Source organism: Ambystoma mexicanum, chromosome 5q (genome assembly GCF_040938575.1).
Source record: "Ambystoma mexicanum isolate Mex_15411 chromosome 5q, UKY_AmexF1_1, whole genome shotgun sequence".
Classification (NCBI taxonomy): domain Eukaryota; kingdom Metazoa; phylum Chordata; class Amphibia; order Caudata; family Ambystomatidae; genus Ambystoma; species Ambystoma mexicanum.
The window spans coordinates 1,081,728,537-1,081,753,102 of record NC_090933.1 but is presented as its reverse complement, the minus strand read 5'-3'; the positions used below and the strand labels follow the sequence as shown (position 1 = coordinate 1,081,753,102).

At 48.3% G+C, this 24,566-nt stretch overlaps 1 protein-coding gene across 1 annotated transcript in view; it reads right to left on the bottom strand.

Moving 5' to 3' along the window:
* FER1L6 (fer-1 like family member 6) overlaps positions 1 to 24,566 on the bottom strand; it is a 1,078,814-nt gene that overhangs the window by 713,440 nt on the left and 340,808 nt on the right. The window lies entirely within an intron of this gene.

The window sequence follows — 24,566 nt, the reverse complement described above, 5'->3', positions numbered from 1 at the left end:
ATGCACACGTCCATCGATCTTTAAACACGTGTGAGCTCTCCACATTACCTTTTGGGCCCTTCTGAGAAGCCTGACCATAGTCTGCCTTCCCTTTCCATTGCATGTTGCAGGTTCTGGTCTTGTGGGTGCAGATGTGTGGGCTTGGGTGTGTCGTGGATCCTGATACGGAGTTTCCATATTGCATTTTAGGGCAGCTCTAACATACCTTAACATGTAATAAAAAAGTGTTTTTCTCACTAACCCACTCGAGCAGGAACTCAGTGTTCGTGCTCAGGCTGCCTGACAGCACTGATCTGCCTAAAACAGAAACACTCATACTTTACAGTGATTTCATTTTTTACATATTTGAACCTCCCAAGAGGAGGTGAAAATGTAAACCCTTTCAAATCTTAAATTCCAGTGATGGGTCTTTCATCGTTTCCACATCATCGCTACTGCACTCACTGCCCCACAAAGTCCTCCCTGGCTATTCGCCGAAGCATCAGGAGCGTGCAGGGCACGTGCATGCCCACTGAGGGGGCAGGTGGGGGTCTCTTGTTCACACCTTCAGCCCTTCATTAACCCTGGAACTCCCCGTAGTGAATCTGGGGGCTTGCAAAGAGATTGCTTATGTGTTATCCTTCAGCAACTATCGCCTTTCAGCATCAGAAAACACAAGCATACAGACAATGGATATAGGAATGTCAAGAATGCGATAAGGAACATGTACAGAAAAAGTAGCGACAAAGCAAGAAACGGCTAGGACCAAATACATTCAATGCACCACAGACGAAAGGGAGTATCGGAGCTGTGCACATCAACTCCAAAATGCAACTCGAAAACGTGGGCCCTGGGGTGTGGTGGGGCCAGAGAGAGAGGGGAGAGAGAGAGAGAGAGAGAGAGAGAGAGAGAGAGAGAGAGAGAGAGAGCGATGAGGGAGAAAGAGACAGAGAGAGAGAGAGAGAGAGAGAGAGACAGGGCGATGAGGAAGAAAGAGAGAGAGTGGGGAAGTGGGAGGTAGAGGGGGAGATGGTGAGGGAGGGAAAAGATTGGAGGGAGAGGTGGAGAGAGAGAGGGCGAGATGGGGAGAGAGAGGAGGGAGAGAGAGATGGGGAGAGGACGAAAGAGAGAGAGGGAGAGATGGGGAGCGAGAGATGGGGAGAGAGAGAAATAAGAGGCAGAAAGAGAGACAGAGGGAGGAAAGAATGGGGAGAGAGAGAGGGGAATAAGGGGCAAGAGGAAGAGGAGAGGGCGAGAGAGAGAAAGAAAGAGAAACAGAGGGTAGAGAGAGGGGTAGATGGGAGAGAGGGGGAGCGAGAGAGGGAGAGATGGGGAGAGAGGGAGAGATATAAGAGGCAGAAAGAGAGACAGAGCGAGGAGAGAGAGAAAGAGGCGAGAGAGATGGGAGTGGGGGGGAGAGAGAGAGGGGAGAGAGAGAAAGAAAGAGAAATATATATATAGAGAGAGAGCGAGAGAGAGAGAATATTTTGGAAACGTATTTGTGCGAACATCCAGAGCGGATACAACTCCAAAAAGATATTTTCAGGACCGAGAGAAAGCCACAAAGTCCAGGATCATGGTGGAGAAAAACTACGAGGAATGGTAATAAAACCCGGTACAGGACTGCAAAATCCAGGACAGGTGGACAAGGAATTGGTAGGGGTCTACAAGTCCAGGAAAGGACCCACAAAAACAGGGGTGGTAACGGATGAGCCCAGAATACGCGGGGACACAATCAATGACCAGCAACAGCAGATTCGTGATTGATTTTGATGGCAACAGAGAAATACACTGTGGTTCCCCTCTTTTCCTGTGCAATATATTTATTACAATGTGTCTAATTTTACCTTACCAAAAGGATCCGCTGTCACTGGGGCACTCCCATTGATGGGAATCATCTATTCCTTGATGGAGCGCTCCCAGTGCTCTCAGTGATGGGAATCATCTATTCCTTGATGGAGTGCTCCCCTTGATGGGAATCATTTATTCCTTGATGGAGTGCTCCCAGCGCTCCCAGCGCTCTCAGTGATGGGAATCATCTATTCCTTGATGGAGTGCTCCCCTTGATGGGAATCATTTATTCCTTGATGGAGTGCTCCCAGCGCTCCCAGCGCTCTCAGTGATGGGAATCATCTATTCCTTGATGGAGTGCTCCCCTGGATGGGAATCATTTATTCCTTGATGGAGTGCTCCCAGCGCTCCCAGCGCTTTCAGTGATGGGAATCATCTATTCCTTGATGGAGTGCTCCCAGCGCTTCCAGCGCTCTCAGTGATGGGAATCATCTATTCCTTGATGGAGTGCTCCCAGCGCTCTCAGTGATGGGAATCATCTATTCCTTGATGGAGTGCTCCCAGCGCTCCCAGCGCTCTCAGTGATGGGAATCATCTATTCCTTGATGGAGTGCTCCCCTTGATGGGAATCATTTATTCCTTGATGGAGTGCTCCCAGCGCTCCCAGTGCTTTCAGTGATGAGAATCATCTATTCCTTGATGGAGTGCTCCCAGCGCTCTCAGTGATGGGAATCATCTATTCCTTGATGGAGTGCTCCCAGCGCTCCCAGCGCTCTCAGTGATGGGAATCATCTATTCCTTGATGGAGTGCTCCCCTTGATGGGAATCATTTATTCCTTGATGGAGTGCTCCCAGCGCTCCCAGTGCTTTCAGTGATGAGAATCATCTATTCCTTGATGGAGTGCTCCCAGCCCTCTCAGTGATGGGAATCATTTATTCCTTGATGGAGTGCTCCCAGCGCTCCCAGCGCTCTCAGTGATGGGAATCATCTATTCCTTGATGGAGTCCTCCCCTTGATGGGAATCATTTATTCCTTGATGGAGTGCTCCCAGCGCTCCCAGCGCTCTCAGTGATGGGAATCATCTATTCCTTGATGGAGTGCTCCCCTGGATGGGAATCATTTATTCCTTGATTGAGTGCTCCCAGCGTTCCCAGCGCTTTCAGTGATGGGAATCATTTATTCCTTGATGGAGTGCTCCCAGCGCTCCCAGCGCTTTCAGTGATGGGAATCATCTATTCCTTGATGGAGTGCTCCCAGCGCTTCCAGCGCTCTCAGTGATGGGAATCATCTATTCCTTGATGGAGTGCTCCCCTTGATGGGAATCATTTATTCCTTGATGGAGTGCTCCCAGCGCTCCCAGCGCTTTCAGTGATGGGAATCATCTATTCCTTGATGGAGTGCTCCCAGCGCTCCCAGCGCTTTCAGTGATGGGAATCATCTATTCCTTGATGGAGTGCTACCAGCGCTCCCAGCGCTCTCAGTGATGGGAATCATCTATTCCTTGATGGAGTGCTCCCAACGCTCTCAGTGATGGGAATCATCTATTCCTTGATGGAGTGCTCCCAGCGCTCCCAGTGCTCTCAGTGATGGGAATCATCTATTCCTTGATGGAGTGCTCCCCTTGATGGGAATCATTTATTCCTTGATGGAGTGCTCCCAGCGCTCCCAGCGCTTTCAGTGATGGGAATCATTTATTCCTTGATGGAGTGCTCCCAGCGCTCCCAGCGCTTTCAGTGATGGGTATCATCTATTCCTTGATGGAGTGCTCCCAGCGCTCCCAGCGCTCTCAGTGATGGGAATCATCTATTCCTTGATGGAGTGCTCCCAGCACTCTCAGTGATGGGAATCATCTATTCCTTGATGGAGTGCTCCCAGCGCTTTCAGTGATGAGAATCATCTATTCCTTGATGGTGTGCTCCCAGCGCTCTCAGTGATGGGAATCATCTATTCCTTGATGGAGTGCTCCCAGCGCTCCCAGCGCTTTCAGTGATGGGAATCATCTATTCCTTGATGGAGTGCTCCCAGCGCTCCCAGCGCTTTCAGTGATGGGAATCATCTATTCCTTGATGGAGGGCTCCAGCGCTCCCAGCGCTTTCAGTGATGGGAATCATCTATTCCTTGATGGAGTGCTCCCAGCGCTACCAGCGCTCTCAGTGATGGGAATCATCTATTCCTTGATGGAGTGCTCCCAGCGCTCTCAGTGATGGGAATCATCTATTCCTTGATGGAGTGCTCCCAGCGCTCCCAGCGCTCTCAGTGATGGGAATCATCTATTCCTTGATGGAGTGCTCCCCCTGATGGGAATCATTTATTCCTTGATGGAGTGCTCCCAGCGCTCCCAGTGCTTTCAGTGATGAGAATCATCTATTCCTTGATGGAGTGCTCCCAGCGCTCTCAGTGATGGGAATCATCTATTCCTTGATGGAGTGCTCCCAGCGCTCCCAGCGCTCTCAGTGATGGGAATCATCTATTCCTTGATGGAGTGCTCCCCTTGATGGGAATCATTTATTCCTTGATGGAGTGCTCCCAGCGCTCCCAGTGCTTTCAGTGATGAGAATCATCTATTCCTTGATGGAGTGCTCCCAGCGCTCCCAGCGCTCTCAGTGATGGGAATCATCTATTCCTTGATGGAGTGCTCCCTGCGCTCTCAGTGATGGGAGTCATCTATTCCTTGATGGAGTGCTCCCAGCGCTCCCAGTGCTCTCAGTGATGGGAACCATCTATTCCTTGATGGAGTGCTCCCCTTGATGGGAATCATTTATTCCTTGATGGAGTGCTCCCAGCGCTCCCAGCGCTCTCAGTGATGGGAATCATCTTTTCCTTGATGGAGTGCTCCCAGCACTTTCAGTGATGGGAATCATCTATTCCTTGATGGAGTGCTCCCAGCGCTCTCAGTGATGGGAATCATCTATTCCTTGATGGAGTGCTCCCAGCGCTCCCAGCGCTCTCAGTGATGGGAATCATCTATTCCTTGATGGAGTGCTCCCCGTGATGGGAACCATCTATTCCTTGATGGAGTGCTCCCCTTGATGGGAATCATTTATTCCTTGATGGAGTGCTCCCAGCGCTCCCAGCGCTTTCAGTGATGGGAATCATCTATTCCTTGATGGAGTGCTCCCAGCGCTCCAAGCGCTTTCAGTGATGGGAATCATCTATTCCTTGATGGAGTGCTACCAGCGCTCCCAGCGCTCTCAGTGATGGGAATCATCTATTCCTTGATGGAGTGCTCCCAACGCTCTCAGTGATGGGAATCATCTATTCCTTGATGGAGTGCTCCCAGCGCTCCCAGTGCTCTCAGTGATGGGAATCATCTATTCCTTGATGGAGTGCTCCCCTTGATGGGAATCATTTATTCCTTGATGGAGTGCTCCCAGCGCTCCCAGCGCTTTCAGTGATGGGAATCATTTATTCCTTGATGGAGTGCTCCCAGCGCTCCCAGCGCTTTCAGTGATGGGTATCATCTATTCCTTGATGGAGTGCTCCCAGCGCTCCCAGCGCTCTCAGTGATGGGAATCATCTATTCCTTGATGGAGTGCTCCCAGCACTCTCAGTGATGGGAATCATCTATTCCTTGATGGAGTGCTCCCAGCGCTTTCAGTGATGAGAATCATCTATTCCTTGATGGTGTGCTCCCAGCGCTCTCAGTGATGGGAATCATCTATTCCTTGATGGAGTGCTCCCAGCGCTCCCAGCGCTCTCAGTGATGGGAATCATCTATTCCTTGATGGAGTGCTCCCAGCGCTCCCAGCGCTCTCAGTGATGGGAATCATCTATTCCTTGACGGAGTGCTCCCCTTGATGGGAATCATTTATTCCTTGATGGAGTGCTCCCAGCGCTCCCAGCGCTTTCAGTGATGGGAATCATCTATTCCTTGATGGAGTGCTCCCCTTGATGGGAATCATTTATTCCTTGATGGAGTGCTCCCAGCGCTCCCAGCGCTTTCAGTGATGGGAATCATCTATTCCTTGATGGAGGGCTCCAGCGCTCCCAGCGCTTTCAGTGATGGGAATCATCTATTCCTTGATGGAGTGCTCCCAGCGCTACCAGCGCTCTCAGTGATGGGAATCATCTATTCCTTGATGGAGTGCTCCCAGCGCTCTCAGTGATGGGAATCATCTTTTCCTTGATGGAGTGCTCCCAGCACTTTCAGTGATGGGAATCATCTATTCCTTGATGGAGTGCTCCCAGCGCTCTCAGTGATGGGAATCATCTATTCCTTGATGGAGTGCTCCCAGCGCTCCCAGCGCTCTCAGTGATGGGAATCATCTATTCCTTGATGGAGTGCTCCCCTTGATGGGAATCATTTATTCCTTGATGGAGTGCTCCCAGCGCTCCCAGCACTTTCAGTGATGGGAATCATCTTTTCCTTGATGGAGTGCTCCCAGCGCTCTGAGTGATGGGAATCATCTATTCCTTGATGGAGTGCTCCCAGCGCTCCCAGCGCTCTCAGTGATGGGAATCATCTATTCCTTGATGGAGTGCTCCCAGCGCTCCCAGTGCTCTCAGTGATGGGAATCATCTATTCCTTGATGTAGTGCTCCCCTTGATGGGAATCATTTATTCCTTGATGGAGTGCTCCCAGCGCTCCCAGCGCTTTCAGTGATGGGAATCATCTATTCCTTGATGGAGTGCTCCCCTTGATGGGAATCATTTATTCCTTGATGGAGTGCTCCCAGCGCTCCCAGCACTTTCAGTGATGGGAATCATCTATTCCTTGATGGAGTGCTCCCAGCGCTCCCAGCGCTCTCAGTGATGGCAATCATCTATTCCTTGATGGAGTGCTCCCTGCGCTCTCAGTGATGGGAATCATCTATTCCTTGATGGAGTGCTCCCAGCACTCTCAGTGATGGGAATCATCTATTCCTTGATGGAGTGCTCCCAGCGCTTCCAGCGCTCTCAGTGATGGGAATCATCTATTCCTTGATGGAGTGCTCCCAGCGCTTTCAGTGATGGGAATCATCTATTCCTTGATGGAGTGCTCCCAGCGCTCTCAGTGATGGGAATCATCTATTCCTTGATGGAGTGCTTCCAGCGCTCCCAGCGCTCTCAGTGATGGGAATCATCTATTCCTTGATGGAGTGCTCCCAGCGCTCCCAGCGCTCTCAGTGATGGGAATCATCTATTCCTTGATGGAGTGCTCCCAGCGCTCCCAGCGCTCTCAGTGATGGGAATCATCTATTCCTTGATGGAGTGCTCCCCTTGCTGGGAATCATTTATTCCTTGATGGAGTGCTCCCAGCGCTTTCAGTGATGGGAATCATCTATTCCTTGATGGAGTGCTCCCAGCGCTCTCAGTGATGGGAATCATCTATTCCTTGATGGAGTGCTCCCAGCGCTCCTAGCGCTTTCAGTGATGGGAATCATCTATTCCTTGATGGAGTGCTCCAGCGCTCCCAGCGCTCTCAGTGATGGGAATCATCTATTCCTTGATGGAGTGCTCCCAGCGCTCCCAGTGCTCTCAGTGATGGGAATCATCTATTCCTTGATGGAGTGCTCCCCTTGATGGGAATCATTTATTCCTTGATGGAGTGCTCCCAGCGCTCCCAGCGCTTTCAGTGATGGGAATCATCTATTCCTTGATGGAGTGCTCCCCTTGATGGGAATCATTTATTCCTTGATGGAGTGCTCCCAGCGCTCCCAGCACTTTCAGTGATGGGAATCATCTATTCCTTGATGGAGTGCTCCCAGCGCTCCCAGCGCTCTCAGTGATGGCAATCATCTATTCCTTGATGGAGTGCTCCCTGCGCTCTCAGTGATGGGAATCATCTATTCCTTGATGGAGTGCTCCCAGCGCTCTCAGTGATGGGAATCATCTATTCCTTGATGGAGTGCTCCCAGCGCTTCCAGCGCTCTCAGTGATGGGAATCATCTATTCCTTGATGGAGTGCTCCCAGCGCTTTCAGTGATGGGAATCATCTATTCCTTGATGGAGTGCTCCCAGCGCTCTCAGTGATGGGAATCATCTATTCCTTGATGGAGTGCTTCCAGCGCTCCCAGCGCTCTCAGTGATGGGAATCATCTATTCCTTGATGGAGTGCTCCCAGCGCTCCCAGCGCTCTCAGTGATGGGAATCATCTATTCCTTGATGGAGTGCTCCCCTTGATGGGAATCATTTATTCCTTGATGGAGTGCTCCCAGCGCTCCCAGCGCTTTCAGTGATGGGAATCATCTATTCCTTGATGGAGTGCTCCCCTTGATGGGAATCATTTATTCCTTGATGGAGTGCTCCCAGCGCTCCCAGCGCTTTCAGTGATGGGAATCATCTATTCCTTGATGGAGGGCTCCAGCGCTCCCAGCGCTTTCAGTGATGGGAATCATCTATTCCTTGATGGAGTGCTCCCAGCGCTACCAGCGCTCTCAGTGATGGGAATCATCTATTCCTTGATGGAGTGCTCCCAGCGCTCTCAATGATGGGAATCATCTTTTCCTTGATGGAGTGCTCCCAGCACTTTCAGTGATGGGAATCATCTATTCCTTGATGGAGTGCTCCCAGCGCTCTCAGTGATGGGAATCATCTATTCCTTGATGGAGTGCTCCCAGCGCTCCCAGCGCTCTCAGTGATGGGAATCATCTATTCCTTGATGGAGTGCTCCCCTTGATGGGAATCATTTATTCCTTGATGGAGTGCTCCCAGCGCTCCCAGCACTTTCAGTGATGGGAATCATCTTTTCCTTGATGGAGTGCTCCCAGCGCTCTGAGTGATGGGAATCATCTATTCCTTGATGGAGTGCTCCCAGCGCTCCCAGCGCTCTCAGTGATGGGAATCATCTATTCCTTGATGGAGTGCTCCCAGCGCTCCCAGTGCTCTCAGTGATGGGAATCATCTATTCCTTGATGGAGTGCTCCCCTTGATGGGAATCATTTATTCCTTGATGGAGTGCTCCCAGCGCTCCCAGCGCTTTCAGTGATGGGAATCATCTATTCCTTGATGGAGTGCTCCCCTTGATGGGAATCATTTATTCCTTGATGGAGTGCTCCCAGCGCTCCCAGCACTTTCAGTGATCGGAATCATCTATTCCTTGATGGAGTGCTCCCAGCGCTCCCAGCGCTCTCAGTGATGGCAATCATCTATTCCTTGATGGAGTGCTCCCTGCGCTCTCAGTGATGGGAATCATCTATTCCTTGATGGAGTGCTCCCAGCGCTCTCAGTGATGGGAATCATCTATTCCTTGATGGAGTGCTCCCAGCGCTTCCAGCGCTCTCAGTGATGGGAATCATCTATTCCTTGATGGAGTGCTCCCAGCGCTTTCAGTGATGGGAATCATCTATTCCTTGATGGAGTGCTCCCAGCGCTCTCAGTGATGGGAATCATCTATTCCTTGATGGAGTGCTTCCAGCGCTCCCAGAGCTCTCAGTGATGGGAATCATCTATTCCTTGATGGAGTGCTCCCAGCGCTCCCAGCGCTCTCAGTGATGGGAATCATCTATTCCTTGATGGAGTGCTCCCAGCGCTCCCAGCGCTCTCAGTGATGGGAATCATCTATTCCTTGATGGAGTGCTCCCCTTGCTGGGAATCATTTATTCCTTGATGGAGTGCTCCCCTTGATGGGAATCATTTATTCCTTGATGGAGTGCTCCCAGCGCTCCCAGCGCTTTCAGTGATGGAAATCATCTATTCCTGGATGGAGTGCTCTCCTTGATGGGAATCATTTATTCCTTGATTGAGTGGTCCCAGCGTTCCCAGCGCTTTCAGTGATGGGAATCATCTATTCCTTGATGGAGTGCTCCCAGCGCTCCCAGCGCTTTCAGTGATGGGAATCATCTATTCCTTGATGGAGTGCTCCCAGCGCTCCCAGCGCTCTCAGTGATGGGAATCATCTATTCCTTGATGGAGTGCTCCCTGCGCTCTCAGTGATGGGAATCATCTATTCCTTGATGGAGTGCTCCCAGCGCTCCCAGCGCTCTCAGTGATGGGAATCATCTATTCCTTGATGGAGTGCTCCCAGCGCTTCCAGCGCTCTCAGTGATGGGAATCATCTATTCCTTGATGGAGTGCTCCCAGCGCTCCCAGCGCTCTCAGTGATGGGAATCATCTATTCCTTGATGGAGTGCTCCCCTTGATGGGAATCATTTATTCCTTGGAGTGCTCCCAGCGCTTTCAGTGATGGGAATCATCTATTCCTTGATGGAGTGCCTCCAGCGCTCTCAGTGATGGGAATCATCTATTCCTTGATGGAGTGCTCCCAGCGCTCCCAGCTCTTTCAGTGATGGGAATCATCTATTCCTTGATGGAGTGCTCCAGCGCTCCCAGCGCTCTCAGTGATGGGAATCATCTATTCCTTGATGGAGTGCTCCCAGCGCTCCCAGTGCTCTCAGTGATGGGAATCATCTATTCCTTGATGGAGTGCTCCCCTTGATGGAAATCATTTATTCCTTGATGGAGTGCTCCCAGCGCTTTCAGTGATGGGAATCATCTATTCCTGGATGGAGTGCTCTCCTTGATGGGAATCATTTATTCCTTGATTGAGTGCTCCCAGCGTTCCCAGCGCTTTCAGTGATGGGAATCATCTATTCCTTGATGGAGTGCTCCCAGCGCTCCCAGCGCTTTCAGTGATGGGAATCATCTATTCCTTGATGGAGTGCTCCCAGCGCTCCCAGCGCTCTCAGTGATGGGAATCATCTATTCCTTGATGGAGTGCTCCCAGCGCTCTCAGTGATGGGAATCATCTATTCCTTGATGGAGTGCTCCCCTTGATGGGAATCATTTATTCCTTGATGGAGTGCTCCCAGCGCTTTCAGTGATGGGAATCATCTATTCCTTGATGGAGTGCTCCCAGCGCTCTCAGTGATGGGAATCATCTATTCCTTGATGGAGTGCTCCCAGCGCTCCCAGCGCTTTCAGTGATGGGAATCATCTATTCCTTGATGGAGTGCTCCCAGCGCTCCCAGTGCTCTCAGTGATGGGAATCATCTATTCCTTGATGGAGTGCTCCCCTTGATGGGAATCATTTATTCCTTGATGGAGTGCTCCCAGCGCTCCCAGCGCTTTCAGTGATGGGAATCATCTATTCCTTGATGGAGTGCTCCCAGCGCTCCCAGCGCTCTCAGTGATGGGAATCATCTATTCCTTGATGGAGTGCTCCCAGCGCTCCCAGCGCTCTCAGTGATAGGAATCATCTATTCCTTGATGGAGTGCTCCCCTTGATGGGAATCATTTATTCCTTGATGGAGTGCTCCCCGCGCTTTCAGTGATGGGAATCATCTATTCCTTGATGGAGCGCTCCCAGCGCTCTCAGTGATGGGAATCATCTATTCCTTGATGGAGTGCTCCCAGCGCTCTCAGTGATGGGAATCATCTATTGCTTGATGGAGTGCTCCCAGCGCTCCCAGCGCTCTCAGTGATGGGAATCATCTATTCCTTGATGGAGTGCTCGCAGCACTCCCAGCGCTCTCAGTGATGGGAATCATCTATTCCTTGATGGAGTGCTCCCAGCGCTCGCAGTGCTCTCAGTGATGGGAATCATCTATTCCTTGATGGAGTGCTCCCCTTGATGGGAATCATTTATTCCTTGATGGAGTGCTCCCAGCGCTCCCAGCGCTTTCAGTGATGGGAATCATTTATTCCTTGATGGAGTGCTCCCAGCGCTCCCAGCGCTTTCAGTGATGGGAATCATCTATTCCTTGATGGAGTGCTCCCAGCGCTCCCAGCGCTCTCAGTGATGGGAATCATCTATTCCTTGATGGAGTGCTCCCAGCGCTCTCAGTGATGGGAATCATCTATTCCTTGATGGAGTGCTCCCAGCGCTCCCAGCGCTCTCAGTGATGGGAATCCTCTATTCCTTGATGGAGTGCTCCCAGCGCTCCCAGCGCTCTCAGTGATGGGAATCATCTATTCCTTGATGGAGTGCTCCCAGCGCTCCCATGATGGAATCATCTGTTCCGTGATGTTGCTCATTGAGTCTGAAGGGGCCAACACAATCCAGGGAAGGTCTTGGAGGGGAAGTACAGCAGAGACCATGAGTTTGGCGGGGACGTAGTCAGAAGGAGCAGAGAAATCCAGAAAATCCATCAAGTCCATCGAGCGGGCAGGCAAGCGATCACTCAGCTGAGGCAGCGCTGCTTAAGCTGGATTTTCTTGGGCGCCCAAACAGCAGGAAGCCTTGAGCGTGGCTGGTTTGTGGGGCTTTGAGGAACTGTGGTCTTGCTTGGGGAAGTAAGTCTGTCAGTGAAAGATGGGCCGCGGCGGAAACAGTGCACCGGCTCTCTCGCATACTTGTGACCACTGCTTTTGAAACCTGGTCCATGGTCCTCTCCCAGCACCACCCCAAAACAAAAGCAATGACTGCAGTTTGAAGCTAGGGCTTGGCTCTTGGGCACCCCTTCTCCGCAGCCACTTCCCTCTTTCCTATCAAGACCAGCATGGTCCGAGGAGGAAGCCCCAGAAACAGACTCCCAGGGAACTAAGGTGCCTAAAGGTATGATATAGGTTACATGAGTTCTGTTCTGCCAGATTTTTCAGGGTACACAACACATTTGCAGGGGCATACAGTACCCCTGCCCTCCTCAACCCCGGTGGAGGGTAGAGGTTATAAGTGAGCAACTATAGGAGACAGTAAAGCTAGCAACGCCCTCCTCTACCTCTCCCATTCACTTGACAGGAAAAAAGAACCACCCAGCTGGTACCAGGGGATCGGACAGAGTAGAGACCCACACACAACGCCTCTCCCAAAAACGTATCCCTGGGTGTGGGGGATTCTAAATAGTGTACTGGGGTCACCAGGGTTGGAACTAGCTGTGCCAAGGCCAGGTAACCTACCCTGGCAACTGATTCCTCGCCTTACTCTGTCTCTGGGACGAGAAAGGAGGTGATCTCCTAGCGGCAGGTTGTGGTGTCACGCATTCCTCGCCTTACTCTGTCTCTGGGACGAGAGTGGTGGTGATCTCCTAGTGGCAGGTTGTGGTGTCACGCATTCCTCGCCTTACTCTGTCTCTGGGATGAGAGTGGTGGTGATCTCCTAGCGGCAGGTTATGGTGTCTGGCATTCGTCTGGGGGTGGATGCATTTGTTTTGCTGTATTAAGTGGGGTGCCCGACAGTAGATATTGAGATATTTGACCAGTAGAGGAGGGTGTACAAGAGTATATGGGGACAATACAAACAGAAAAGAGGCAGGCAGGGGGATGCACCAGAGCCACTCCACATATGAGAGACAGAGCAGTATGCACAAAGGTAGCTGTTAATGCGAGTTGCGCGCAACCTTCTGGTGAGGGCTGTACAACCACTAACCCTAAGAGAGGGTTAACACACCTGCCAACCAGTAATGATAAGCCACCTCTCCCACAAAGGTATGTAACATGGACAGAGCGTAACATCTTAACTCTCAGCTAGGTGTAGCCGGCTGACACAAAGGTACACTTCGTCCACACACTTATCTGTAGAAAATACACCATGCTGGTGTACCTTTACACATATAGGTCTCTATCGGTTCAAGTATGAACAAATACCCCATACATGCACACAACCGTATTTCATTTGAGGACTCCTCTCTCCCCGATACTAATGTGTGTCCCCTATCACAGATAGGCACACCCCATAATAGGTGCACATGAGATGCACATGAGATGCAATGCAAATAATTTGGCTGAGCAAAGTACATTTATTGGTAGGAAGTTGTGAATGAAAGTTATTTTAAGAAATACATTTGGGTTATTTACATAGCTTACTATTTCCATTAGAAGTGCTAGTAATTATGAACATCACTGAACAATGAAATGTTTTAAGACAATTTTGTAAAACAATATTTACGTGGGGAAAGCTGACAACAATTTCTGCAGAGCAGAAAAGGAAAAGGTTTACCATTTATTTATTTATTTGTTTATTAATGTATGTATGTATGTATTTCTTTATTGGGATTTCATACGGCACCAGCTCAGGGATTGATTGGGAACCAAATGTGGCCCTGAAAATGTTTTCAAAGAGGCTCCTTGCAAGGGAATGTAGTGTGCAAGCCCAGCGCCTCTAAGTAATGTTTGCAAGAAATGGGTCCAAGAGGCACATGTTTAAGCACATGTGTCCCTTTCTGGGGATTACACATTCTTTAAACATGACAAAAGCCTCACATATAGCATCTATTTGTTAAGAGTCAGGAATTGCATACTGGAAGCCTTATAATAAAGTGTTGTGGGGGATGAGGGGAGATGGAAGGCAGGGGGTGGCTGGCAGGGATATGATATGATATGATACGGCATTTGTAACGTGCCTATGAACAAGTGTTTCAAGGCACGACGAGGCGGGTGGTGGAACAAGGGGAGACAGACAATGATCCTACTAGGCCAGGTGTCATTCAGATCGCGCAAGTGCAAGGGTAGAGGGGAATGGAAAAGTGCAAGGGGAAAGGGAGAGGGGAAAGTGCAGTACAGGGTTAGTAGAATACAAGATAAATAATAAGGGCCAGCCAGTGGCAAGTGCAAGGTAAGTGCAGGGAGGAGGGGCTGTAGGGATACAGAGACAGTCCCGCAGTGCAGGGGTTGCCAGTGAGGAAGTGCAGGGAAGAGTGGCTGGGCCAAGGACCGAGATCGGTGAGTGGCCCAATTGCAGATTCAGTGCAGGTTCAGTAACTTTAGCAGGGGAGAGGGGGAGAGAAAGCGGAGGCAAAGAGGAAGGTTTTGAGGTGCTTCCAGAACCGGAGATGGTTCTCCTCAAGTTTCAGGGAGGCAGGAAGGCTGCTCCAGAGGGAGGCCCCTGCTGCGGAGAGAGATCTACCCCCAACTCGTTGCTTGGAGAAGCGGCTGACCCTGAGGGAGTTGGAGGCAGATGAGCAAAGAGCTCGAGAAGGAAGATATTTAGGAAGAGAGAGTTGAAGGTATTTTGGCCCAAGGCCCCAGAAGGCATTGTGGACAATGCAGATGGTTTTGAACTTAATCCTCACAGCCACTGGGAGCCAGTGTAGTGATTTCAGTCCTGGAGAGATACGGTCCCTGGGCTTGAGGCCAAGGACAAGTCTTGCAGTCCTGTTCTGGATGAGTTGCAAAGGGCGGAGAGTAGAGGCAGGCAGATTTAGATAGAGGCTGTTACAGTAGTCCAGCTTCGAGCAAACCAGGGCTCTAGAGACAGTGAGCTTCTGTGGAAAGGAGAGGAAAGGAGGGATAACTCTGAGGAGGTGTAGCTGGTAGTGTGACTTCTTAGAGACGTCAGAGATGTGAGGAGAGAAGGAGAGTGTGGAGTCGAAGATGACCCCAAGGTTTTTTGCCTTCGAGGAGGGAGCAGGAAGAGGGCCAAGAGAGGGCGGCCAGAGGGCTGCAGGGAAGGAGGGAGTGGGTGTGCCGATGAGTAGAATCTCAGTCTTACTGGCATTAAGGCAGAGGTCGTTTGCGGCACACCATTCATGGATAGCAGAAAGACAGTCAGAGATGAGGGAAGGGGAAGAGGAGGCCGAGGGTAGCCTGAAAATGAGCTGGGTATCATCCGCATAGCACTGAAAGTTGGGACAGAGAGCGGCGATGCGGTGGCCAAGGAGTGCCAGATACTGGTTGAACAGCCAGGGAGAGAGGTTAGATCCCTGGGGGACACCACAGGTAGAGAAAAAGATGTCAGAGAGGAAGGACCCCAGTTGGACCTGGGAGGGTCGATTGGAGAGGAAAGAGGTCAGCCACGGTGGTGCAGAAAGACAGGCAGCTTCGACATTAGTTTGCTGATCTAGAATTTCAGAGTGCCCAGAGGCGGCTTCAAAGTGCCATAGGCCACTCCAACAATGCACCAGCGCCAGTCGCTGCTGAGGTGCAAGCACATGGCGGTGCGGTGCTTCACAAATACAACGAGGAAGGCATAGACTTGCATTCTTATGGATTACAGAGGAGACACTGCTTTCATTTCCTGTTTATTAAAAACTGATGAAACCAAAACCATAATCCAAAGCTGGTAACATGTGGTCTGTAACATGCCAGATGCAGGGTCTAAAAGGTAACATGCCAGATGCAGGGTCTAAAGGGTAACATGCCAGATGCAGGGTCTAAAAGGTAACATGCCAGATGCAGGGTTTAAAGGGTATTATAAAAAGCGGATCAGAAAGGCCCTCTACAAAACGATTGAATAACTCTATCCCAACTCCCCGGATAAGGGAGCATGCCTCACTGGTCTGGCTCCACCACCAGTGGTTACCACTGAAACTGCCAATCCCAGGACCTAATCATAAGCCAACTAATGGTATACTGCCCATCCTTTCTGTTAAAGGCAATCTTCTAGCCAGCAGGGCCTTAGGTAGGGGGTAGGCCTAGGATAGGCCGGCCCTCTCTGGCTCGGCGCCACCTGGTGTTAGCGATAACCACGGATCACAGGCTCTTTGCAGAACATCGAAAGAGCTGTTCAGGCTTTAATGGATCTTTGCATTCAATCTGCTGAGCAGCACCCATTTCTAACATATAAAAGCCCCGAAGCAGCCTCCTGGGTGGTACGTAGTGTGACATGGAAAAGCACAACATACCAGGCCTGGTGGATTGCCATCGGCTGGGAGAAATCTCCAATTAGGTGCTGAAGTGAATGGATTCCGCATGAAGGTCAGATCTGTTGATCAGCCTCACTTGCCACTCACTTTCTGCTTTCCACCAGCTGCAAGGACGCTTCATAACCGGGTCCCGCTTGCAGTGGCGGCTGGTGAATATTTTATTTGGAGGGGTGTAAATAGTTGTCCCTGATATGGTTGTTTGATCGATTGTGCGTAGCGAGGGGGACCACACCACTGAAGGGAGGTTTGGGGGGGGGTTCTCCCACCAGAGAATTTTTTTTTTTATAAATGGATAAAATGGTGCCTTTTAGAGCACCCGTTTTAAAAAAATTGGGTAAAAAGCCAAACAATTTGCAACTGGATTTTGTAAGCTAACTCATGAAAAACATCCAACAGATGCAAGTCACCAACAGTGCACAGGAGCATTTGTCCAACATATTTTCAGGATGCTTTTTCCCACAATATGTGCCAGTATAAAACATTATCACACTGGATGTGCCCATACATTTCCATGCTAACTGCAACATTATACCCTTTTATTCCCTTATAAGAACACACTCATGTTTGCTTTGTGCACAATGCCAGTAATGAACCTGCCCATGTATATTGTGCCAATATATGGCAGTATCCCCACATAAGAACATACTACAGTTAGCTTTACCATTAAAAATGCATGCTAAAATATGAAAACTTGTCCAAACTGGCTGTACTAAAATGACAGTCGAGCTACATAATAACACTTAACATGCTTGCCCTATCAAAGATGCCCATTACAAAATGTCATACCACAATAAGAAATGGCTAGACTAAGTGCATAAAAGTGATGGTCTTGCTTCATAATAACACGTATCTTGCTTGCTTCACCAACGATGCCCAATACAAAATGCCATACCGCAAAACGAAATGACTGAACTGGCTGCATTGAAATGCCCATCTAACTACATAATAACACTTATGCTTGTTTTATCAAAGGTGCCAAGTACAGAATGTAATGCCACAATAAGAATAATAACACTGATCCTGCTTGCTTTATCAAAGATGCCCAATACAAAATGTTGTGCCTCAGTAAGAAATGGCTAGACTGGTAGCATAAAAAATGGCAGTCTTGCTTCGTAATAAAACTTATCATCCTTGCTTTACCAAAGATGTGCAATACAAAATGTCATACCACAATAAGAAATGACTAGACTGGCTGCATTGGAATGCCAGTCTAGCTACATAATAACACTAATGCTTTTTTTTTTTTACCAAAGATGCGTAATACAAAATGTCATGCCACAGTAAGAATAATACCACTGATCCTGCTTGCTTTATCAAAGATGCACTATTTTTTATTTTTTATTTTAATTTTATCAGTTTCTTACAAACCTTTAAAATGATTACAAACAAAACACAAAACACAACACATAATCAGAATACGTCATCTTTTAGGAGTCCCTTAGAGATACCCCTCCCAGTTATCAAACGAGTAGGCAATGCACTGTCGTCGTTACTCATCAGCCGACAATATATTCAGGCGTTTTTCAATTAACATTAGAAATCGAGTTAGTGGTAATATCAGTTTCATGTCCCATCCTTGAAACATATAGGCCCACCGGTCGTCGGCACAACGGGAGGGGTAATTTAGGCACCAAGTCCCCAGGTAAATTGTCCTTTCTGAGTGAAGTACCGTGCAGAATAGCACCAAATGCTTCAGGGTTTCCTTATCTTTAGCGCATAGTCTACACGTTAAGGTTGAGACTTTGTTTGTTCTCCTTGACGCCAACTGCTCGTTAGTTTTAAATGCGTTCAGACGCAGCATCATGAACACTCTTTGAGCCTGTGAGTCTGGAAACATCTCGATATAGCGTTGTAGCACGTTAAATGGCCTTGTTTCAAGCGGGGCGTCCTTCATCATGGAGGCTGTGGCACGTTGTGAGCAAGTTTGCTCCCAGTCCGCGCGCCAGATTTTCAATTTGGCAGCATTCGGGTCATTATGCAGCATATCTAGGCTGATTCCGTGATCACTCAAGATCTCTTCGCATCTTTTAGACCATAATGACACCATGCTATTATTAGCTGGCGATGGGTCATGAAAGATCTCAAATTGTGGTATGTGCTCACGCTGACGAGATTTCCGAAACAAACTTACTAGGGCCCAGCATACCCTAGCATGTAGCGAGATAAGCGAGAGTTCATACCTCACACAAGATGTCAGAATTCCCCTTGGCCAGGACAAAACTTTAGACCAAAAACAGTGCTCCAGCGATGACCATGTATCATGACTGCAACCCAAGGTGTTTTCAGCACCATATAATAAAACTGGGATTACCTTTTGATGGTAAAAAGCTAGGACTGGTTTTGGTGAAAATTTCCCAAATTTTTTCTGTATGATGACTGCTTGACTGGCCAGTTGTTTGCATTTCCTTTTATTTTCAATAATCCATGGTCCATCGTTGATTGATGAATTTATTAGCATTCCAAGATATTTTACGTTCTGAGTTATCTGAATGGCGTCTCGACCCAAGTGCCATCTTGGTTGTCTCAACTGTTTTGTCTTCCGCTGTTAAGATTCTTTAACACCAAAATTTCACATTTTTTTGTGTTTATCACCAAGTGGTTAGATGCAACATATTGGGCAACCGCATTCGGTTTCCTCTGTAGGTCAACAGGGGTGAGGTCCATAAGAACGAGATCGTCGGTGTATAACCGCCAACTTAGACGGGTCTTATCAATCTTCGGGGAAAATGATCTTACAGAGTCAATTGCCGACCCAATATCTGAGATGAATAGACTAAATATTGCGGCAGCTAAGGGACAGCCTTGTTTTACCCCCTTATAGGATTTGATTGGGGTAGTTACATTTCCAGATCGATCCAACCGGATTTTTATAGAGGTTTCGGAGTGCAATTCTCGAATTGCTGCCATTAAGTCAGCTGGACAGCCCCAACTTTGTAGTTTTGACCACAAGTGAGGCCTGTCGATGGTGTCAAAGGCACTTGAGAAGTCGATAAAGGCCAAATATACCTTAGATTTAGATTTTATCGCTTCCATTTTCATCAGGTTCAGGAGTAACACGTTTAAAGAGCAGCCCACTTGCTTCACAAAGCCAGATTGTCTTTTATCTATATGATTAGACTCGATTGCCCAGGTCACCAGTTTTTGCTGCAACATTGTGGCATAGATTTTCCCCAGAGTATCCAGTAATGCCACTGGGCGATAATGTTTTGGGCATGTTCTGTCCCCTTTCTTGAATATCGGGACAATAACAGCGCATTTCCAGGATTTAGGAGTCTTCTGGGTTTTACATATTCTGTCAAATAGGGTTACGCATATTGATGCCCATAGCTCAGGCTGCTGTTTAATCGTGAAGTTGGTAAGACTATCAGGTCCAGGAGCGCTAGAATTTTTTGCCTTGTTAATTATAGACACAATCTCCTCTCTTGGAAACGTCAAATCCCATGGTTTCGAAGTTGGTTCCAATGTAGTGATGCCAGGGACTCCCGCTTTGTAGAGGGCTTCGACGTGGTCAACCCAAGCTGCTTCCGAGACCATGCACGACTGCAATGCCGTTTGAGGAGCTTGAAAGTTATTAATGAGTCTCCAGAAGTCACTCGAATTTTTATTCTTTAAGGTGGCTAGCATCTGTTCCGTGTCGTTTTGCACTAGAATGTGTTTATGCATTTTCTGCCAGTTCTTATATTTTTGCTTCAATGCCTTTGTTTCCAACTTGCTAGTGTCAGTGTCAAGGGACTTAGCTCTCCTAATGGCCGCACGCATCTTTCGTTTTTGAATCAGGATCTCGAGATCGAAGTGATGGGCACGGACCATATTGAGATTTTTTAAGCCCACTTTTGCAGTTCTGAATTGTGTCAATAGTTGATCATATTCAAGGTCAGCACTCAGTTGACAGTACTGGATCATTACGCCCTTGACTTCGCTCTCCTCCAGTCTTAAACGAACTCTATTTGATTCAACCTCAAGTTTATGTGCCCATTTTGACCTTTGAGTAGGTCTAACTGTTGCAAATTTCATGAGCAACATATTGTGATCGCTATTTGCTTTTTCACAAATCGTCAACGATTGTATCCTAGGATGCAAAGCTTCGGATACAAACATGTAGTCAATTGTTGAGGATAAATCCGCACAATGCCATGTTTGAACGGATGGTATATCGCCGCAGGTACTGCCATTCAACATCTGAAAGTTGCGTAGCCTCATTTCGGTTAACCAAGACTGTGCTACTAAGTTTTGGTCTGAGTTTGATTCCTTAAGTAGATCGATATTTAGATCACCACATAGAAGTATCTTTGGCAAGTCTAATGATTCCATACGGAGATCAGTTAGACCTGTTATCTGATCAATGAACTCCATTTTACCTGCCCGTAGATGGTTCCAATACAAATTCAAGATTATGATCTTGTCCTGCGCCGAATCCTGTCCCCCAAAACTTTCGATGGTAGTCTCCTGAATATAGGGAGAATGATTGATGGAATTTATAACACGCCAACCTGATGCTCTTCTCACCATCGTTAAAAGGCCTGACATAGGGCGGCCAAGCTTAGATTTTATGGACGGATTCATTACAGACTCAAAGTCCAAGGTGACTGGTAACTCACTTAGCCATGTTTCTTGTAAACACACAATTTGGAGATTGTCTAACCAGAGTGTGTTAAACAAGTGTGAGAACCCTCGAGTGTTCCAGGAGGCTAAGGAACAGACCGTGGGAGCTACCGAGTCCTGGCATTATTGGCTATTTTTTGCATTTAAGGCCCCTGCTAGCCAATGCCATTCATGATTTCCAGATGCAGAAATTGAGGATTGATGAGACTCTTTAATGGTTTTGTCAGAAGGTTCCTTTCTTTTGATTGTTATTCTTATTTGTGCATTTAGGCCATCAGATTTTACACTAACGTCACTCGTTGGCGATTGAGGTATCCTTGACGGGCACTGTAATTGAATATGATTTTGATTTTGATTACTGGTGTGAATCAAGTGAGACGACCCTTCTGAAATCATTGTTGCCATATCTTTTGAAGGCATAGGTGCTGTAACTACATTCAGAGGTGCCTCCTTTACGTTATTGGAGGTTTCATTGTAATTTGGTCGAGGTACATCAGACTCGTTCAATTTATAGACGTCAAAGCCTAGTGAAAACAATGCTACATTTTCTTCTAATATTGATGTAATTAGAAGATTCGAGGCAAAATGGAGCACCACCTTGTCATTAGTTCCTTCTGCTGGAAACTCCACGACTTTTATGTCATTAGAGGAAATTGCACGTAAGCTTGGTACGAGGTGGAGTAGGTGAAGAACCGTTCTTCGATTCAAGATCAAATTCTCGATTGGTTCAAGGTTCTCAATTGCCATCTTATATGTAAGGCCTTTGTTCTGCGTTGATTTTGAAGCGTTTTCGTTTAAGGTTTGAGGGCGTCTATCAAACACCAGCTCTTTCAGCTTTCTTCGATTGTTTTCCAGGACATCAGCCTCCAAGCCTCCCATCTGCGTCCTATAGGGCTCGTTTTCCTTAACTATTTTGTTAGTTTGTCCTGACGTTAACAATGGCCTCCCTGGTCTAACGACTAGAGCGTTGGCTATGCAATGTTTTCTCTTCTCGTCCATAGTCATGAACACAGGACTGACTACTGGCAGAGACAATGAGGTTGTGTTATCACATACTTCAATCAGGTCGCAGTATATTTCATGAGACTTGTGATTAGTCGCAGGGTTTTTACCAATGACCTCCACATTACATGGTTGCATTATTGCAAGATTATCCAAAACAATATTGGCCGTCGATCGTCCAGGTTTCTCCTTACATTGAATCGGGGCCACATTTGGCAGAGATCCAGTGTGAAGGGGCAACTCAGAGCTTGTTGGTAAGCCAGTTTCTAACTCTACAGGATCTGGTTCATCAAAGGTTGACAGGTCCAGAAGTTCTGTCACGTCCTCCTCAGATGGCATGGTACTCTTTGTTTGGGTCTGTTTGACTGGAATTGAGAGAGCACTTTTTTGTTGATTTTTGGCATGGATGTTAGATGAAGCAGGGGCAGTAGAGGTCTTAACCAAGTCAGTAGGAACTGCCTGTACCATTTTTATATTACGCAGGAATTTTCGTGCTCCATTTGCAGCATTATTTTTCTTTGCCTTTTGGTTCTTCGGTTTCTTGCTGGTTGCAGCAAATTTTGATTTTGAAGGCAAAGTCGCGGGTTTCTCCGAGGCATTAGGGCCGCCTGTGAAGATGGAAAAAACATTGGGTAGGCCCACAATGGAGGAAGTAATTGAAACTTCTGCAGTTGGTTCAGTTAGAAAACCAACACCTGAGGATGAAGCCATTTGGGGGTCATGACAAATTTTATTGACCGCACATCTAGCCTGTTCAAGCGCTGTGTTAAAAGACAGGTCAGCAACATTCGATACAAACGGAATAACCGACGAGCAAGGACCAGTCTTCGAAGAAAGTTCTGCGACCTTGCATCCTGTATCTAGGGGAGCTTCGAAGACCTTTGCAGTTGCCGGTACTGGGTCCGCTTCCACTGAAGTAAAGTGCGTTGATGTTGACGACAGTGAGGTTCTTGTATGGATATAGCATCAGTGGGAAGATGCCGTTGTTTTACTGACCTATTATGTTCATGTTCAGCTTGAGGTTTGCACTCCGCACTTACCATCGGAACTGGGACACCCTTCAAACAACTGCCTGCCTGCGTTTTTAGTGTCATGTTTAAAAAGGGCAAGAGTCTCACGCGCCACTTCTGCAAACAGTCTTTTGTCAGATGAGTCACTTTTCCTGCTCTCGCTTAACAAGACAAACGCAGCATCCAGTCTTTTAAAGCACTTGTGTTGTTCAACATAAGAGCGATCGCAAGTTTTTTCCAGTTGTATTAATTTGGAATTCATCATTGCTACAACGGTTGTTAGATCCTTGGTGGCCTCGTGTATGTCTCATAAAGTTTCATAAACGGGGCCAAAGAGATCGACGCAGAAGCCATAAGAAGGGCTTGTAGTTCCGTCGAAGATGACACAGCCGGTAAAACCTTGCTTGATGAATTTGCATGGAACTCAGAAGGTCTGGCACTATAGGGCTCCTTGTTGCGGTGAATTTTAGGAAACGGGCTTCCATTAGAGAAGAGTCCATAGAATCGTTGTGTGAGGAGTGCTCATTGCAATCAGGTTCATCAATGGCTCCATTAGTTTTCGAGTTAAGGGTGGCATGTCTTTTTTGGGAGGTCAGATGGATGTCAGATATCTCGTGCCTCGATTCCCCCTCTGACGGGTGATCGATTGACTTTAGCCGTTTGTAACAAGATTCTGGCCAAATGTCAGACGTTGCCCCCAACAACTGACTGTTGTTACGTTTTACGGCTGATTTTGCCTTAATTTCTGCAGGAAACCTCTGCTCTTTAGACAACTTGCTTGAACACGCTTTGTTCAGGAGCACTAGGTTCTGAAGAACATTGTTCACAACCCCAAGTGAGTCTCTTCTTGCAGTCATTAAATGGCTTGCCTCCGACTCACTCAGATTGCCATTCTTTGAGTTGTGGTCGCAACCATGCATACCTGAGTTTAAAATGCTTTGTTGATAGCTAAGGTAATTCACATTGCCTTCATGCGAGCCCACTGTTTCCAAGTTTGTGGCTACACACACAGGGGAACTTGCAGTGATCACTGCATCTGTATCCTTTGCAATGAGCCCCACGTCCTCACAGGATAGGCTGGAGAGAGAACAATCCAATAACCGAGCTGCAGCATTCCGTGCTCCAGCAAAGTTTCGATCTTTAAGTTGATCGTCAACAGACTCAGAGGGGTGCTCACCTCTAGGGGGAGCTGCGCCCTCTTCTCTGCCACCATAAACTACCTCGCGTTGCAACCCGCTCAGGCCATGTGAGTTCAAAGTCACCCTCGCTCCGAGTCCCGCCCCCTCAGAGCCGTCACTCCCAGGAGTGCAGGTCAGACAAGCGCACCTTGCGTCAGACACCGGGACGAGAGCACCGCCACTGCAAGACAACGGCCCAGAGACATCGGATGCACCAGACACGGCGCCCGCCGCGGTCGCACACTGGGGGCCACCGACAGCCGGCACACAGAACTCGGCAGCCGCGCCGCACACTACGTGAGTTCCATCTTGTACGTGAATGGCTTCAGTATGACTTCCAGTTTCAAACACATTGTCACAGAGAGGGAGTGTATTAATCGCTGTAGATTCAGAGACCTGTGCTTCCTGTGCATGAGAAAGTGCTTCATTGTACTCGACTGTCTCAGAAGTGCAAGTGAGATAACGACTTACTTTCTGAGGGCGCGGAGGGCGCTGAACGACCTCAGGATCGTCTGTGATGGCCACACCATCTCGCCGCCTCTGAGCTCGAGTCCTCAGAACAGGG